Genomic DNA, 20,967 nt, shown 5'->3' on the forward strand with positions numbered 1-20,967 from the left:
CATTAGGAAGTGATGTGGTGGAGGCTGACTCCATACACAGTTTCAAGTGTAGATATGATAGAGCCCAATAGGCTCAGGAATCTGTACACCTGTTGATTGGCGGTTGAGAGGCGGTACCAAAGAGCCAGAGCTCAACCCCCGCAAACACAACTAGGTTAGTACACACCAGGAAGCAGCCTGTGACAGCTCGAGGGACCTCTAAGCCTGCTAACGGGGGATCAAAAAGTCATCAGCCATTGTAACCAACTGAGATAGAGAAAACGTGTTGCTATAATGGTAGAAAATGCAGAAACGAAAACGTAAAAGATACGGAAACAGATAAATAAGCAAATATAGAATAAAGAATAGTGAAGGCATGAGCAGAGGCATCACTGATCATGGCACAGCTCCTGTGCCAGGTAAATCCACTTCAGGCTCATCATAGCCCGTGCTACTTGGAACTTGTTCCGAGTAGCTGAATCTATAACAACGTGACAGCTGACTAACTCCAAGGTACCTATTTACTGCTAGGCAACATGGGCATTCAGGGTGGAAGAACCTTTGCCCATTTGTTTCTGCCTCGTGCGGGAATCGAATCCGCGCCACAGAATTACGAGTCCTGTGCGCTATCCACCAGGCTACGAGGCCCCTTTCCACCAGGCTACGAGGCCGCGTGTGTGTGTGTGCCACTCAAATTCAGGCATGTCTGAAGAAGAGCTTGATCAGTGGAACAAATCCCCAAGGGCCTTGATGAGGATTCGAACCAAATTCTGATAGCATCCCAGATGCTGCCTAAATAGACTGAGCTACGACAAGGTAAAAGAATTGCAACCAAAAATTCTACTGAATTTATTTGGATCCTGCAGGTTTTCCGAGACACAAACAAGGATTTTACACAATTCCCCCATGCACTTGAGCTATGTCAATAGCTCAATAGGCCGTTCGACATCTTCACCCTTATGGCGTAGCTCAGTCGATTAAGCATCTGGGATGCTCCCAGACGTAGGTTTGAATCCTCGTCACGGCCCTTGTGGATCTGTTCATTTGATACATGATGCTATTGTGATTTCTGTGTGTAATGAGCTTGATCCCCCCTTACCATTACACAAATTATAGGATCTAGCCACCTTAGGCCTTGTCCCTGAACAACCCGGTCCGGATGATGCCAGGACCTACAAACAGATCTGGATTCAGTCATCTATAAAGAAAATCAATATTGGGTCAGATTACCATGGAAGTTGGACTATAAGCAGCTTCCTGTGAACCATTTCATGGCACTAAGTCAATTAAAATCACAGATGTTGCGCTTAAATTGACAACCTGATAAATAAAAACTGTACCATGAATTAATTCAACAGCACCTTGACAATAAATTTTTTGAAATTGTCGAGAATGATAACCCTAAGGAGGGACACTATTTATCACATCATGCCATACTAAAGGACTCAGTTATCACACCTATAAGGATCGTGTCTAACTGTAGTACTAAAGAGAAATAAATTGTGTCTCGCTAAATGACTGCCTTCAAACAGCTCCGAGCCTGACTTAAAGGCTCAGTAATGTGCTGTTAAGGGTTCGTATAGGGACCTATGCCTAAACAGCCAACATAAATAAGGCATGCCGTAGGGTAGGTCTCCAAGAAGAAGACCGAAATTACACAACATTCCAATGGATTAAGGATCCACTCAGTGAAATAGTCATGTACAGATTTGCATCAGTTGTGTTTTGTGCTACTTCTTCACCGTTTCTGCTCCAAGCAACCTTAGATACACACTTGAAGAAGTCACATAACCCGAACAAGACTGAAAGTAGCAATAATCCTTATGTGGGTAATTTCCAGGGGTGGCGTTATAATTGTTTGGCCGAAAAAATTCGGCCAAACACGAAAAATTTATAAAAATACTACAACGTTCTGGCAACACCGTGGTGCAAACCGTTTAATGTTATGATAATAAATAACGTAATTAGAGCAAATTTTCCAGCCGCAATTGCCCGAAATCTGGTCCTCGCGGCTCGGGTGCGCCGTAGGGTGATGCGTCATACGTTGTAAGCGTCTAGTATTTCGCAATAGAGTAGAGAATATCTTGTTATGCATATACAAATTATAAACACACTCGCTGGCAACTGTCTTCTGTGAGAGGGAGGGGCTATAATCCGATTACTCTGGCTTAGTCACCCTCTCAGTGTCTGTGCCGGCGGTCACATGCCTGACGCGCTCGCACAGATCGTATTTTCTTGCATATACTGCACAATGGATATAGTATCGGACAAGAAGAAAGCTCTAAAGGCAAGAGCTCTACGCGTTAGCCAAGTAAAGAAGGAGCGTAAAGCCACACTGAGGCAAAACAAGAGTTCCCTTGAGTGAAGAGAGAGGGCAGCCTCCCGCCCCCACAACACACTACCTCGCCTCACACCCAGGCACCCACACCTCCTGTGGCACCTGCCACACCTCTGTGGCACCTGCCACACCTCCTGCTGCACCTGCCACACCACCTGCGGCACCTGCCACACCACCTGCGGCACCTGCCACTCAAGATCTTAGACCTGCAACTCAAGACGTTCTCCCTCTTGATGTTGCAAGATGTTGCATATTTCAGACCAATTATATTAGGTTAGTATGTATTATGTTTTATATCTTGATACTATATCATAAATAATTGTAAATATAAAGCTGCTGTCTTTTTTTTTATTTTTTTTTATTTTTTTTTTTTTATTTTTTTTTTTAATAATTTTTTTTTTTTTTTTTTTATCAGGCGATCTTCATGGAACTTACACACCTTACTGAAGGAATGCCAATCTACAAGGGTGGTAATTTTGATTGAAATTGGTAGTTCATCAACCTCAGCCAAAGGTGGCTGAACTTTGACCTTCATTTTTTACAGGTAACTAATTTGCAACTATATGGTTGAATAACTTTTTTATTTATTATTCAATTTACATGGAACTTGCACATTATATGAAGAGTCTGTGCCTCTAAAAACTCAAGTTATATATTTCCCCTAAGATCATTTATTGATTTTATATATATTTATAAACATCATTTTGTTGCATAATTTTTTGGGTGAACTTTGAAAATTTGTATTATTGCACTAAATAGGTTTGGGATAATAATGCCACTAGACAACCTTTATTATATAGTATTGTGATAGCTGAGTATCATAGAAATAATATCAGTTGATATTTGTATTTGTTATATCAACTTTAAAACATGTAAAAAAATGGTTAAAAAAAGTTTTTTTTTTTTTCTCCCTCTCTATTTAGGCTGCGATGCTGAAACTTGGACCACTTGCAGCCCTCTTCACGTGTAACACGTCAATAAATTTTCATTGCACTAGAACAACTTTTATGAACCCTAACTATCGCCCCCTTAAAGGCTCAGTAATGTGCTGTTAAGGGTTCGTATAGGGACCTATGCCTAAACAGCCAACATAAATAAGGCATGCCGTAGGGTAGGTCTCCAAGAAGAAGACCGAAATTACACAACATTCCAATGGATTAAGGATCCACTCAGTGAAATAGTCATGTACAGATTTGCATCAGTTGTGTTTTGTGCTACTTCTTCACCGTTTCTGCTCCAAGCAACCTTAGATACACACTTGAAGAAGTCACATAACCCGAACAAGACTGAAAGTAGCAATAATCCTTATGTGGGTAATTTCCAGGGGACCACCAGTGATGAAACAAAACTAATAGAGATATATTAAAAGGCTAAGCGCGAGTTGTTAGGAGCAAATATGCCTCTCCAGTCATGGGCCTCCAATAATCCCTAGTTAAATAAATTAATTGAAGCTGAATTTTCCAAATTCAAAGTACCTCAGAAGTTGAAAGTACTTCTGAAGGTGTAGAATGGGACACACCTTCTGATCAACTAACCATTAAATCTGTAGAAACAAACACCACCCATTTGACTACGAGGAAACTGTTATTACAAGTCAGCAAACCATTTGATCCCCCGGAGCTGGTAAGTCCCATATTAATTAAGGGCAAACTACTCTTGCAGGAATTGCAAAATAAAATAGGTTAGGATAATTCGTTACCAAATGACTTGCAATAAAAATGTCAACAGTTAATTAAATGGATCTAAGTGCCCCAAGCAACCTTAAGTTTCCCCATAATACTGTAAATTCGGATCACCCGGTCAAGCTGCATGTTATATGTGATGCCTCAGGAAAGGCATATGGCTTCTGGTCTATCTAGTTACCAATGAACAGGCGACACTGCTCACATCTAAAACTATTGTGGCATCGTTAAAGAAACGGCCATTGCCACAATTTGAATTAACAGCCCTACTGGTAGTAGTTCGATCGTCTCATTGCCTGACCAAAACTTTAAATAGTCTCTCCCCTTTACTGATACATAGGTATTGTCAGGTAATGAGTCTTACAATGGGTAAGGAATAATTTTAACAAAACTCCCTACGTGAGCACTCATGTTAGGGAAATACGAGAATTGTCATCAGGGTGCAAATTAAGATATGTCCCTACTGAGGAAAACCCAGCTGACTATCTATCCAGGGGACTGGCATTAAGGCAATTAGCCAGAGCCGAGATATGGTTTTATGGACCCCAGTGGCTAATCAGTGACCAGTGACCTAAACAAAAGCCACAAGTCATCGTGACCAATGTCAATGTTCCCACTGAGACACCAAAACCACCTCGAACTCTGAAAATTGATCCTACTAAGTACTCTGAGTTAAATAAATTGCTAGGAATAACCCCAAGTGATATTTGATTTTCTCAAGAAAATTGGGATCAAATACCAGTTTCCTAGCCCATTAAAGTACGGGGTCAAGCGAGCCCAGATTGAAATTTATGGGAGAGATTATGAAAACCTTCAGGAGGAATTGGTGAATGATCTGGGTCTCTGGTTTGACCCAGATAACTGTCATGTTCACAGAAAATGGTACCATCCGTTTTCTATGTGTGGCGGAGCAGACGCCAGAGAGAGAAGGTAAACAATAGAGCATACAGGACGCCCGCCAAGCTTGGTGGCTACTAGTCATGTAATCATATTAAGTATTAAAGTCAGTAACCAAGTCATGACTTTACATCAACCCTACAACCAAGACTTCCTCAGTAACACACAAACACCACATTGGCGACGAGGATGAACTGTGAACGCAGGTATTTGTTCAGTTTCAAACACAAGGGAGAAGCATGCTGCCTGGAGGAGGAAGAGAAGCTGTGAGCGCCATACCCGATGCTGTATGCTAACCGATGCTGTGTGCTAACCAATGCTGTGTGCTAAACGATGCTGTGTGCTAACCAATGCTGTGTGCTACCCAAGCTGTGTGCTACCCAAGCTGTGCTGAAGAAACTGTGTACTGAGGAATCTGCCGACGTTGTGTACGAAACGACGCTTTGATGTGTACAAAACCTGATGTTTTGGTTACGAAACGACGCTTCGTGCTACAAAATTCATCACACTGAACTGACTGCTGTACCGACTGCTGTACCAACTGCTGCACCAACTGCTGTACCAACTGCTGCTGTACCAACTGCTGTGCCAACTGCTGTGCTGCTGCTGTGAGTAGGAACAACACATGTACACAAGGGCTAGGTAAGAAGTCAGTTGCTGCTATATTGTGCACTGTTATGAACTTTTGCATTAAAATGCTTGTGTGCTTTGCAAAATTAAAGTAATTACAGTGAATTCTTGACTAACATATTCAGTGCAGTAAGTATTTAATATTCTGAGGAACATTTAAGTGATAAGTTACATTTATTCAGTAAAAATGGCAAATATACCTCAGTTTCCTGCATTTGATCCTGACTGTGACCAGACAAACCTGTCACAGAGGTGGGTCAAATGGCTTAAAAAGTTTGAAAATTTGTTGATAGTTTCTGACATCAAAAGTGCTGAAAGAAAGCGTGCCTTTCTACTTCATTATGCAGGTGATAGAGTTTGTGACATCTTTGACACACTGAAAGACACTGGTGGTGCCAAAGATTATGACACTGCCAAAGCCAAACTAACAGAGCATTTCAAACCAAGGCAAAATACTGCAATGGAAATTATGCATTTCAGGAGAGCAAAACAACTCTCTAATGAAACTGTGGATCAATACCACACACGTCTGCAGGGTTTAGCAGCCCATTGTGAGTTTGCTGATGTTGACAAAGAAATCAAACAGCAAATAATTGAAACATGCACATCTACACGTCTCCGTCGAAGAGCTCTAGAACTTGTTGATGATGAAAGTTCTCTTACCAAGATACTGGATATTGCTCGTCGAATGGAAGATGCTGCACGTGATGCTCGTGTCATGGAGTGCAGTGCCAATAACGGTTCTGCCACTGTTACTAACAGTGATGAGGTACGTAAGGTTCAGGGAGGACATCGTAATCAAAGAAGATATCATGCCAAACCTAACAGTAAATTGAGCCGAGAACCACATCACACCTGGAGTCATGGAACAAGACTCAAGCAGTCACAACGACCCACATCAGAGGGTGTCAACAATAAATGTTACAATTGTGGAGGAGACTACCCACACCAAGATAATGTTTGTCCTGCTCAAGGTAAGAAGTGCTATGAGTGTGGAAAACTAGGTCATTTTGGTGCTATGTGTCGTTCTGCACTAAAGAAACCACAGTCAATGAATAAAAGCACTGTACGAGGATCAGGTCATAGGGGTCGAGGTGGTAAACACAATATTGCACCTCATATCCAGAATGTTAATAATGTACAAGACAACATTTCATTACAACCAGTCTCAGATGACAGTGAATGTGATTATACTTATGGAGTACAAGCAATCATAGAATGGAATGATCTTCCAAACAACCCAGAGACATGTGTATACATTGCTGGTATTTGTCTCAAGGTTCTCATTGACACTGGATCAAACATTGACACCATTGCTGAGTGCCACTATGAAAAATTTAAAAAACAGTTTCCAAAGCTTGAGAACTATAATGGCAAAGCCACTGCCTATGCTTCAAAGGTAGCCTTGCCAGTGATTGGAACTTTCACTGCAGAGATTAAGTCAAAGAATGCAATGCTCATTACTACATTCCATGTTGTTAGGAATGCAAAGGAGTCTTTACTCAGTTACAAGACTTCAACCAAATTGGGGCTACTTCAGCTTTCTAATGCTGTAGCAGTGGAATCTGCAAACAATGTTGATGGTATTGTTGCTGAATTTTCTGATCGATTTAAATCCATAGGTTGTTATACTGATAGCAAAGTACATCTGCATATCAACCCAGATGTAATTCCAGTTGCCCAACCACATCGCCGACAACCATTCCATACTCGCAAGAAAGTCGATGCCGAACTGGATAGGCTGATGGAACTAGATATCATTGAACCAGTAACAGGCCCAACACCATGGGTAAGCCCAATTGTCACTCCATCAAAGCCGAAGAATCCAGATGAGATACGCATTTGTGTGGACATGCGTGTTCCCAACAAGGCAATAATGCGTGAACGCCATCCTACACCGACTGTAGATGATATGATCTACCGCTTGAATGGTGCAACTATATTCAGCAAGTTAGATTTAAACAAGGGCTATCATCAGCTTGAACTTGATGATGAGAGTCGCTTCATCACAACGTTTACGACACATCGAGGTCTGTATAGGTACAAGCGCCTGAGTTTTGGTATCAACAGTGCTGCCGAGGTATTCCAGCACATCATCAGCCAGGTATTGCAAGATATACCTAATGCTGACAACATGTCTGATGACATCATTATTTATGGCCGTACCCAAGCTGAACACGACAAAGCTCTTCGTGCAACATTGCAACGCTTACGAGAAAAGAATCTGACGTTAAGCCGAGCAAAGTGTGAGTTCAATCAACATAAAATTGAATTCTTTGGACATGTACTTAGTGACAAAGGTCTGTCTCCAGATCCTAAGAAAGTTGCAGATATCAAGAATGCTGCACCTCCTTCAACGTCCACTGAAGTACATAGTTTTCTGGGAATGGCAAACTACTGTTCTCGCTTCATTCCAGATTTTGCTACCATTACAAAGCCTCTACGTGAGCTGCTGAAGAAAAATGCATCATGGTACTGGAGCGATATCGAGCAAAATGCATTTGATGCTGTGAAAGATGCACTAGTAGAGAATGCGACTGCTGCGTATTTTGATCCATCAATGGACACTGAGTTAACAGTGGATGCTAGTCCTGTTGGTTTAGGTGCTGTTTTAGCCCAACACAAACCTGGTCAACCAGATTCCCGAGTAGTAATTGCCTACGCCAGCCGTTCTCTCACAGATGTTGAGCAACGATACAGTCAGACAGAGAAGGAAGCTCTTGCTCTTGTATGGGGCTGTGAACACTTCAATGTGTATCTGCTTGGTGCACCCTTCACCACGATAGTCACTGACCACAAACCGTTGGAGACCATCTTCAATAATCCAAAGTCCAAACCACCAGCTCGCATTGAGAGATGGGCTCTTCGTCTGCAACCATACAACTTTACGGTGAAATACAAGCCGGGTGCAGGCAATCCCGCTGATTACATCAGTCGACATCCTGCCAACAGTTTCACCATCACCAAGCATCAGCAAGTTGCCGAGGAATATGTACACTCTGTAACCTGTGATGCAGTCCCTAAGGCTCTTACTCTTGATGAAATCCGTACTGCAACCCTAGAGGACCCAACTCTGCAAGCAACAGTGGATGCATTGACTAAGAAAAAGTTTCCACGCATCCCACCCTCAGGAGTTGACCAAGATGCATTCAAAGCACTTGAACGCATCCAGACAGAATTAAGTGTTACGCAACAACGCGACACTGTGCTGCGAGGTACTCGTATCGTGATTCCAGCTGTTCTCCAGCAACGTGCTCTGAAGCTTGCACATCAAGGACACCAAGGTCTTGTTAGGACGAAACAGCTGCTAAGAGAAAAGGTGTGGTTTCCTGGCATTGATCGTCAAGCAAAGGACATGCATGATGCCTGTGTCCCTTGCCAAGCTGCAGTGGATACTTCAAGACCAACACCTCTACAACCTTCACCACTACCTGCTGCACCATGGACGGAAGTATCGATGGACTTCTGCGGACCACTACCAACTGGAGAGTACTTGATGGTAGTCATTGATGATCACTCACGTTATCCAGAAGTAGAAATCATCACTTCCACATCTGCAAAGGCTGTCATCCCGAAACTCGACAAGATCTTTTCAAACTTTGGCATTCCCGAAGTTGTCAAGACAGACAATGGACCGCCATTCAATGGACAAGACTTCGTCAACTTTTCTGAGCATATTGGATTCAAACACCGCCGTGTGATGCCACTACATCCTCAAGCAAATGGAGAAGTTGAGAGATTCATGCAACCTCTCATGAAAGCGGTACGCTGTGCTCATGCCGAAGGACGATCCTGGAAACAAGCTATGTATGCTTTTCTCAGGAACTACCGTGCAACACCGCATGGAACACTGGGCAAGTCACCTGGTGAACTTTTATTTGGACGTCCTATGAGAATCGCACTACCCGTCATGCCAGCCGAGGTAACGGATAAACGTCTCGCTCAGAAAGATGCACTAGCCAAGGGCAAAATGAAAATTGCTCATGATCAACGTGCAAAGGAACAGTTCATAAAGGTTGGTGACACTGTTCTCGTTAAAAAGAAAAAAGAGGGAAAGTTAGTTATGCCGTATGATACAAAACCATATAAAGTGATTAGTGTAAAAGGAACTATGGTAACGGCTAGTAATAGAGATCATAGTATAACACGTAATATGGCTTATTTCAAAGTGATTCCAACTAGTGTAGAAAATGATGAAGTGCAAAGTCGTGCAAAAGAAAAAGAAAAAAATAGTTATAACCCGACAAACAGTTCATCAAGGGATGTTATTGCATTTAAGGACTCTCGTCCTAAACGTCATGTTAAACGCCCTTCACGATTTGATGATTAATTGTGTTCCTATGTAATGAAAAGTATTTACTTATTATGCTAAACTAAATTTAATATTGTTTGAATAATGCAGATATCTCATTCAATATTTTGTAACTTTGTATTACAGTTTCTTTCATGTTTAACATTGCATATGTATTTTTAACATTGAAATCCTTTGTGGAAAAGATTAAGTTGTTTAAATTCTTTGTGTGCTTAATTAATGTTAAATGTATGCAGTATCTCTTGATATGGTAATAACTTACTTTGTGTCAATAACTTTGCTTTGTGCTACAAGCATGGTAGACATCCTGTATTCATTCTTTTTAAAGAAAAGGAGGGATGTCATGTTCACAGAAAATGGTACCATCCGTTTTCTATGTGTGGCGGAGCAGACGCCAGAGAGAGAAGGTAAACAATAGAGCGTACAGGACGCCCGCCAAGCTTGGTGGCTACTAGTCATGTAATCATATTAAGTATTAAAGTCAGTAACCAAGTCATGACTTTACATCAACCCTACAACCAAGACTTCCTCAGTAACACACAAACACCACAATAACCACAATATCTTGAGGTGTGGGGGACGTCTACAGCATGCAGACGTAGATCTGGATGTGAAGAATCCCATGCTTTTTCCCCCTGTCACCTCATCATCAGCTGGTTAATTGTGTTAGATATTCACAAACAAGACACTTTGCATGGACACTCTCACTGATCTAAGACAACAGTTCTGCCTTCCTCAAAGTCGTCCGACTGAAATCTATCATAACGTCCTGGGTGATCTGCCGGAGGTATGACGCTCAGGTGTGTGTCCTCACACAGGACCTCCACCACTCCATATAGAACAAGTTGTCCACCTTCGTCCCTGTGAGACCACCTGGGTAGGATACTCAGGAACTCTTACACTTACAGGCACCAAGGACCAATTTCGAGTGAAAGCATACATTTGCCTCTTCACCTTTGCCACCACGAGGGGTGTTCACCTAAAAGTGACTCCCGACATGACCGCAGAATCATTCCTACAAATATTCCGCAGTTTTGCAGCCCGTAGATCCTGCCGCAAGTTGAAGATTTCCGACAATGGATTCAACTTCGTGGCAGGGAAGGCATATCTGCGAGAAATATGGACCCCCCCCCCCCTCTAGAGGTACATGCATTCTTGAACCAAAGACATTTCCACTGGAAGTTTATACCTCCCAGAGCACCGTGGGACGGTGGGTTCTACGAACGAATGATTGGTACGGTGAAGCGTTGTCTAAGGAATGCCCTACACCACCAAAAATTTAACCGATTGGAACTCCAAACCGTTATAACGGAAATAGAAGCTCGGGTCAACAACTGACCACTGACCTACCTCTCTGACACTATCTCGCAGTGAGAACCACCGAGTCTCTCCCATTTGATGTATGGGGGACTTCTTAGTACTCTAATATCCCTAACATATGTCGGAGGGAGTGACTTATTCCAGAGTTACAAACACCTCTCAAGTGTGATAGGGCAATGGAATGATGTGTGGACTCAGGAGTATCTAACTGTTCTGAGAGATTATCACTATGGAGCAGGCAGCCCACACAATAAAATTAACTAAAACCGAGGTGATATTGTACTGGTGAACAGTGACAGACCACGATCAGAGTGACCTATAGGCAAAATCGTCGTTGTGCATCCGGGCCACCAGGCAGTTTTAAGAATAGTGAAGGTAACGTGTCTAGGGCCCAACCACTCTTAAGACCCTAGAAAAATTGGCTCGTCTGGAATTAGCAGGACATGAGGTCACTCAAATCCCAAATATACCTGAAACTCCAGAAAGAAACATTCCTCTAGAAGAAAATACTCGTACGGAATGGACTGCTGCACGACAGTGCAAAATCAAACTCAAACTATACTATAACCTTGAATAAATCTATAGAATTCATCATTTAAAGTTGAAGTTAAACTCATGGGTCTTCAGTGACAAACCAGTGAACAGTAGTCTAACCAACTGCAAGTCACAGCATCTAAGGTCACTGATGCCACTGTGATCTCAGAGTCATCTTTAATTTTAATGACTGAACATTTAATTCTCCAAATCAAATAAAACTTTTGTTGGAATTTATTAAAACAGAAATATCCGAGTTAGCAGGATAGTGAAATAACTTAGGTTTCCAACACCTACCACTCAAATACGGGATATCTATACTGTACAAACAGACGAATGACTATTACTAACCCAACCTGAAGGTTAGAATTTCGAGGGGGAGTACCAGTGTACGTCAGTACTGTACAGTGAACTAGAATACGAGTTTCTCTGCCGGATTTATACCTGAAATTTCCGACCCCCAGTTACTAGCCCCTGATATAACAAGCTAAATTCGTTATGTCAGAAAACTAACCACACTAAATATATTTATTTTCCAGTGAGGAAAGGTCTAGAAGCTCCCTGGAAAGCAAGGAGGAGTTTTCTGTCAGCCAACATTGGCGAAGTAACAATTATTTCTCCCAAGTTCTTAATTCTTGCAGTCTACAGTTTAATAATACTTTAAAAGTATTATATTAGACTGGATTCAATTAATCCCTAGATAGAACTAAGTAACTTTCTCCCTGAGGCGAAATATGACCGACGTGACTAGTCAAGTCAATCGGAGATGAAATAGTCACGCAATGAACTTTATGTACATTAAACAATATTTACTTTATTGAAAACTTCCATTCCAGCATTACAAACAGCAAAAAAACGGTTTCTGTGATTGGAACTGATAAAATATAGCGTAAAATAACGCCTATCTGTCCTCGTTAATAAGTGGCCAGAAATTAGTGGCCTGACTAGTTATGACTAGACTCGGGGGAGGAAAATATGCGACTGTTTATCTAGAACGACTCGTGAGGAAGCAAACTTAGCAGCCACGTTTATACTCGACATCCGTGGCGTTACAGCGTTCTACAGCTGCTGCGCTCCCCAATTACTAGTGTACCTTGTATCCGGTTTGTCCAATATCTAGTCTATTCATATTAATTGGCCTTTAAATAGTATAATAGATAGACGTCTGGTTATAGTAAAGATGATCCAAAAAATCATGGTGAGCCTCTAATAATTACCTAATCAATATTGAATGTGATATATCTGTGATAGATAATATTTGATGTAAATTTTCATTGTATATTTTCAGCAGAACCACGGTGAGCATCATGGACCCAGACGACATAAGCTTGTTGCCACACGTGGGACAACCGCCATAGGCCAAGAGCTTCATACCTTACTGATTACCCCGATGTCCATTTGTACTCATGTTGAAGCCTTCTAGACAGATAAGGCCATTGAGTATTTAAACTAATACCAGTAGTTTAGTTAGCTAACCATTATTACATTTTCTCTATCAATCGAGAATTATTGATAAGTAGGTTACAACTGAATAACCCCCAATATATGTGTAAAGAGTAACACCCAGCAGAAATAAAATTTTTTAAAGCAGTCCATTTTTTCTAATACAGTCTACTTTATATCATCAATTACATTTAATTAATGTACCTGATGGGAAATTTCAACACAAGTACAAGCCCTACAAGGCTTAACCAAACAGCCAGTATGGCTACATCAGAAAAATTTAAAAGCACCCGTTACTGGTCTCAAAGTTTGACCAGACAGATTAACAAATGTTATGATCGGTCTCTATAATCTCCAGTTGATTACATTGAATTGGAATACTACTTGCAAGCAACAAAAGGCAAGTTTGAACAACTCAAATGCCAAATGGGAAAGTATTTGTCTGAACTTGCAAACATCAACTTAACAACTGAAAATGAAGATCAAATCATGTCATGGACAAAGCCTCATTCACTACAGCTTCACCCGGCTCTACACTATCAGAAACTGAACTGTTCTTAGACAATTTACCCACATTCTCTGTGGATTCTGAAAACTCAATACCAGTTCACTACTGGACAAACTAAACAACAGGGAAGGAACCTGTTGAAATCAGCAGGAGGTAATTTAATGACAGGTACAGAATTAAACCCGAAGAAGCCTATGCCTTCCATCAATCAGTACTACTAAAAAATCAAATTTAGCAGCTGAATATAAATCTCCAGCAACTAAGCACAAAGGAGAATACCGCTGACAAAATATATAGAATACTGAATTTGTTACAATTATTATTAGTTGAGATGGTTTCTATGGGCCTCAGTGCATAGTCAGTGATAAGTAGTCTAAACAGCTGCAAAACACAGTGACCAATGCCACTGATCCCACTGCAGTCCCAAAACTATACTTGACTTTAGTAATTGATCACCTTCAGTCCTTTAACCAAAATAAAATCCAATTAAGCTAGAATATCTATCATTACAAGAGTTAGCAGGAACGTGAAATCACCAGGAGACTTCCAACACCTGCCACTCCTATAAGGACATAAGTCCTGTATAAACTGAAACCCAAAAGTGTCAGTCAATAAAATAGTAAAATTCATTACACAGGTAGGCATTTGGGAAATTAGTCAGGGTCAGCAGAGTACAAACTGAGGTCTGTACTCATTAAAGACAATACTGCTGACTATATCAACGGAGACTGATGTTGATACAATCATTTAAAGCTGACGGTGAGTTCATGAGTCTTCAGTGACAAACCAGTGGACAGTAGCCTAAATATCTTCAAGTCCAAACAACTTATACCACTGGTCCCACTGCAGTCTCTGAGCCATCCTACCTTGAGGCTACCTTGAGGTGCTTCCGGGGCTTAATGTCCCCGCGGCCCGGTCGTCGACCAGGCCTCCTGGTTGCTGGACTGATCAACCAGGCTGTTAGACGCGGCTGCTCGCAGCCTGACGTATGAGTCACAGCCTGGTTGATCAGGTATCCTTTGGAGGTGCTTATCCAGTTCTCTCTTGAACACTGTGAGGGGTTTGCCAGTTATGCCCCTTATGTGTAGTGGAAGCGTGTTGAACAGTCTCGGGCCTCTGATGTTGATAGAGTTCTCTCTCAGAGTACCTGTTGCACCTCTGCTTTTCAACGGGGGTATTCTGCACATCCTGCCATGTCTTCTGGTCTCATGTGGTGTTATTTCTGTGTGCAGGTTTGGGACCAGGCCCTCAATTATTTTCCACGTGTAAATTATTATGTATCTCTCCCGCCTGCGCTCAAGGGAGTACAGATTTAGGCTCTTTAGTCGGTCCCAGTAATTTAGATGTTTTACTGAGTGGATTCTAGTAGTAAAGGATCTCTGCACGCTCTCTAGGTCAGCAATTTCTCCAGCTTTGAAAGGGGCTGTCATTGTGCAGCAGTACTCCACTCTAGAGAGCACAAGCGTTTTGAAAAGTATCATCATCGGTATAGCATCTCTAGTGTGAAAAGTTCTTGTTATCCAACCTGTCATTTTTCTTGCAGTTGTGACGGCTACTTTATTTTGTTCTTTAAAGGTAAGGTCTTTCCGACATGAGTACACCCAGATCCTTTACATTGCCTTTTCGTTCTATGTTATGATTTGCCTGAGTTTTGTACGTGGTTTCTGTTTTTATATTTTCAATTTTTCCGTAGCGCATGAGCTGGAACTTATCCTCGTTAAACACCATATTATTTTTCTGTAGCCCATAGAAAGACCTGATCTACATCTGATTGGAGGTTTGCCGTGTCCTCTATGTTGCCAACTCTCATGAAAATCCTAGTGTCATCTGCAAAGGATGATACAGTGCTATAGGTTGTGTTCTGGTCTATGTCCGATATGAGGACGAGAAAAAGTACTGGAGCAAGCACAGTACCCTGAGGGACTTAGCTCTTCACGGTTGATGGGCTGGATTTTATTTTGTTGACTATTACACATTGGGTTCTTGGGTTCTAATCCTTGCAATAGGATTAACACAGTACTCCGAGTTAAATCAAACTTAGCTAGGTTAGAAAACTAGTATCATTATGGGGCAAATAATCCCGAAAACAAATATTATAATTCTGAATAAATTCAGTAATACTCGAGGTAGCATGACAGTAAATCGTTTAAAGGTTTCCATCACCTGCAACTCTTGTACAGGACATCCGTACTGTACGAATGTGACTTGTAGATGTTCAAATATGTTACTAACATAATATTAAATTATAATTTTAAGGGGGAGTATCTGAGTAAGTCAGTCCTAAACAGTGGACTCCAACCCGTGTTTCTCTTCCCCGGAATTGTCGGAAATTCCGACATCAAATTACTAACCCCCTGACATACCAAAATAAAATGGTTATGCTAGGTACTTACTAACTATATTAACATTACTAATTTTATTATAGAGAACAGAGTAAGCAGCTCCCAGGAAAGACGTGAGTTGCCACATCAGCAAAGTAGCTGTGGTACCTAATACTTCTCTTAATAATCCGTAATACTTCTAATCTGAGAGTTAAAATGCGATAAAAGTATTCATTAAGACTGGATTTAATTAAAACCCGTCAGTAAATTAGTAAATGAGAGTTCCTGTTGAGGATCCTTAAGATTTGGAGCTTTTGGTGATCCTTTGATTCTGTGACTCTGTGAATTTGCTGCCACATCTCTCCAAGAGAGGTGAGTTCATTCAGATTTGAATACCATTCCAGCCACTTTTGTTCTTTAATTATCCTGGTCTCTTGATGCACATGTTCCTTGACCTTACAAAGTAAAGTCCTTTTGTGGTCACTTGGCTGCATTTTGCATAGCTTCCTTGTTCTGTTGAGACTATGACTGAGTTCTTTGACACGTTCACAATAGTTGCAGTGATCTTTGTGGTATTTGGTGGACTGTTTTTTTTCAGTGGTATTGAGTGGTTGGCTGCACTTTGAATATATATATATATATATATATATATATATATATATATATATATATATATATATATATATATATATATATATATATATATATTCCATTGAATATGACCGCATATTCTGTATTTATTATTTTCTGGTTTAGGGCTTCTATCCCTCTAACTATTTTCTTAGCATCAGGGCTTAATTGAAATAGGAGTTCTCCAAAACTCATTTTCGTACTTTTAAGGTGAAGAAAAGAAGTGATTTACTATAGAGTGTATTACACTTATTTGTATAATTTGCACGACGTTTCGAACCTCCATGGTTCATTCTCAAGTGAACAGATCTTACAATACTAGTTGATTTTATACTCGCATTAGGTCAGGTGATAATACAACGAAGGAGAAAACATGGGGGGATACATAAGGGATAAACATAGGGGCTGCAGAAGGCTTATTGGCCCATACGAGGCATCTCCTATCCAAACACAAAGATTAATCCAGTGTATTTGGCCTGTTATGTTGGACATTGTCTTCTGTGTTTGCATCGATGTGTTCTTGTCTTGTCCTTACTCTCATGGTAAGGACTGCTGCTAAATCACGGAACTATTTACTCTACCCACCATGAGAGTAAGGACAAGACAAGAACACATCGATGCCAACACAGAAGACAATGTCCAACATAACAGGCCAAATACACTGGATTAAACACTGGAAATACCAACCCCAACTTATCACCTGGCAAAGAAACTCAATGAACTCCTAACTCCATACACTCCAAGTAAGTTTAGTCTACAATCATCAGCAGATTTCCTAGAATTGATCAAATCTACCCAGCCCGATGGAATCATCGCTTCCCTGGACGTTGAATCCCTTTTTACCAACGTCCCAGTCGACACAACCATAGGAATGATACTGGACAGAGTATACAGAGACGAGAGCACCCCCAAATTAGACATACCTGAGCCACACTTGAAAAGTCTTCTCGAAGCATGTACAAAGGAAGCCCCTTTCATCAGTCCACAAGGAGACATGTATTTACAAATAGACGGAGTAGCAATGGGCTCCCCCTTAGGAGTTTTATTTGCTAATTTTTATATGGGAACCATCGAAGACAGGGTCTTCAGTAGCAGACAAAAACCAACTGTATACTGCCGTTATGTAGATGACATATTCGTAATAGTAAAAGACTCAGATGAACTAATTGACCTAAAAAGACACCTAGAGAGAGAGTCAGTACTCCGATTTACACATGAAAATAGTGAAAATAACAGTCTGCCATTCTTGGATGTACTAATAACAAAAACAGGAACCTCTTTAAGCACCAACGTATATACCAAGCCCACCAACATAGGATTATGCCTGAACGGTAGAAGTGAGTGCCCCCAAAGATACAAAGCCAGTGTTCTCAATGCTTATATTCGTCGAGCGCTTACCCACTGCTCTGAATGGAGCAACGTGAGTAGAGAGTTTGAAAGAGTAACTCAGGTATTGGTGAACAACGGATATAGCAACGCGGAAATAAACGCTGCTATAAGAAGACACTTGGACCGTTGGTATAATTCAGAACCTAGAACAGAAACCACAACACCCCCAATAAAATTATATTACAAATCAACCATGCACAGTGAACATATAAAAGAGGAAAGAATAATGAAAGAAATAATCCGTAAAGGAGTAAAAAGCACTACTCCTAACCAAAACATAAACCTGATAATATTCTACAAAACCAAGAAGACTTCCGAACTCCTTATCAAAAACAGCCCGAAGCCGACGGAGAACCCTCTACAGCAGTCAAGCGTTGTATACATGTACACTTGCCCCCACGAAGGATGTAACCTTCAATGTAAGTACATAGGTATGACGTCGACCAAGCTGACGAGGCGTTTGACATGCCATCTTCAATCTGGTGCCCCTAGGAATCACATGAGACAAGCCCATGACATTACTCTAACAAGAGAAATGTTGAACAAGAATACTTGCATAATAGACAAAACCCAAGATTCAAGAAGATTACAAATTTTTGAGGCAATTCACATAAGAATAGAGCGACCTACCATGAACACCCAAATCACGGAACTATTTACTCTACCCACCATGAGAGTAAGGACAAGACAAGAACACATCGATGCCAACACAGAAGACAATGTCCAACATAACAGGCCAAATACACTGGATTAATCTTTGTGTTTGGATAGGAGATGCCTCGTATGGGCCAATAAGCCTTCTGCAGCCCCTATGTTTATCCCTTATGTATCCCCCCATGTTTTCACCTTCATTGTATTATCACCTGACCTAATGCGGGTATAAAATCAACTAGTATTGTAAGATCTGTTCACTTGAGAATGAACCATGGAGGTTCGAAACGTCGTGCAAATTATACAAATAAGTGTAATACACTCAATAGTAAATCACTTCTTTTCTTCACCTTAAAAGTACGAAAATGAGTTTTGGAGAACTCCTATTTCAATTAAGCCCTGATGCTAAGAAAATAGTTAGAGGGATAGAAGCCCTAAACCAGAAAATAATAAATACAGAATATGCGGTCATATTCAATGAAACATGTTTGAAAGAAAACCTGCTGCCAGTATACACCAATATATATATATATATATATATATATATATATATATATATATATATATATATATATATTGTGACGATAATCTCTTTCAAGAGAGATTGAGCCTGCTCTTCCCTATATCATTTACGTCATTCTACAAGTACAAGATACTATATTGAAGATACGTCCACCAGTATCGCCAAACGTTTTGCCCAGGAAGCAAAGCGTACCTTGCACCACCCGACACGCTGGCTCCGCCCGTCGTCAATGAGCAAACTACCCATTCTCCGCCTGCCTGCTCCTGATTGGCTGGTGTATCGCCGACCGCACCTGCACCTGCACTCACGCCCTCTACCTGAGTCGACGTCTGGGCCAGCTCACGCCATACTCCTCAGAATATCTCTGTGCTCTTAGAAGTTGACATCTCTCTCTGGTAGACTAAGCCCTGGCTGTCGTGTACTAAGGGAGGTGGCAGCTTTAGCCAGTATTCTCAGCACCTGATTATCATTATTATTGTTTTGCACTTTATTTTGTTGTAGACTAAATTTCACATTCATTAATTATTCATGTTGTTTTGTTTGTTGACTTGTTTTGAATTTTACGTAAGCCAAGGGATTGTCTTTGTTCATATCTTGTTTTCTAAAGTAATTAAAATTTCATTGTTTATATTTTGTGTTTTGTGTGTCTTCCCATTACCTTACCACATACAAACAGCAAAGCAGTCTCTTTTTTTTCTGTAAGTGTGACAAGGCTTTGACACCTGCCATTGGAGGACTGCCGAACATCAACACTCCAACACTTTACCGTCACATTTCATGGGGGCCTGTCCAAGGAGCTTCACTCAGGTACTAGTACCAGACCGTAAATTTGTGGTAAGCGTACTTGGCTTTGGTAAAGTAGCTTTTCACTATTTTCAATATTCAATTTTATTTTCATATGGTGCTGTGTGTATTGTGCATTCCGAGAGTAGCATATGGTGAAGGTGAGACAACTTTGGATTACGTGTTGACTGTAGGCCTCAGTCATTCACTTATTGATCATCTCTCCCTCCGTGTTATTACTCGTGTTTACCATCTTTTGTCCCTAGGATATTTCTCATATTTTCGGCAGATCATCATATTGGTACCCTGGTACTGTGGTCTGTCCCCGGGTCAAGAGCACCTAATCTTCTGCAATCCGACGGTAGGAGGATAAAGAGGGCCATAGTTCCTCTCGCACGAACTTTAGTTGCTGAATTGGGACCTCAGCAGCAGTTCTCGTCACCAGTTGACACCTCGCACCCCTACACGTCGGTCAGAGATGATGATATTTACCTAGGTAGGGAATTAGCTTTCTTTTTTCAGAGCACAAAAGTTCGCTAATTCTGTAAGTATCATATTTCATTTCAGTGGGAAAAACTTGCTTATGTCCTATAGAGACTCGGCAAGGTATGCCTACATTCTTGGACTACCTAATTCACTTTTGAGGCAATTAAATGTTTCATTTGTTTTAGAAACTCAGTTTCGCTTACTTAGTAGGATTTTCTTGCCCTTATCCTCTTACATTGAGTACCGGGTACAAGATTTCCTGCGATCTTGATTTATTAATCATTTACCATCTTGAAATTAACATTAATTGTTAACGATTCCACAGGATAGGTACCAGTTGCCACGTTGTCCTGTTTCTGACATTCACCATATCACAACAGTGTATTCGTTGTACATTTATTTGCTAATTTCACCATGTTTCGTCTCCAAGCTTTCCGTGCAGATCCAGCAGGTGAAATAAGGAACTTAAGTCGTGCCAAGAGGATCGAATTACAAACTCTTGCACATGAGTATCAACTAGATGTTCCCCATGGAGCCAACA

At 41.0% G+C, this 20,967-nt stretch overlaps 1 long non-coding RNA gene across 1 annotated transcript; it reads left to right on the forward strand.

The window, feature by feature from the left end:
• Positions 1–2,157: 2,157 nt before the first annotated feature.
• On the forward strand, positions 2,158–3,319 carry LOC138352829 (uncharacterized). The gene is made up of 3 exons (XR_011222904.1): positions 2,158–2,590; positions 2,733–2,861; positions 3,241–3,319. It is a non-coding gene; the product is annotated as an uncharacterized lncRNA (long non-coding RNA).
• Positions 3,320–20,967: the final 17,648 nt, after the last annotated feature.

The sequence above is a fragment of the Procambarus clarkii genome, chromosome 55 (genome assembly GCF_040958095.1).
Source record: "Procambarus clarkii isolate CNS0578487 chromosome 55, FALCON_Pclarkii_2.0, whole genome shotgun sequence".
Classification (NCBI taxonomy): domain Eukaryota; kingdom Metazoa; phylum Arthropoda; class Malacostraca; order Decapoda; family Cambaridae; genus Procambarus; species Procambarus clarkii.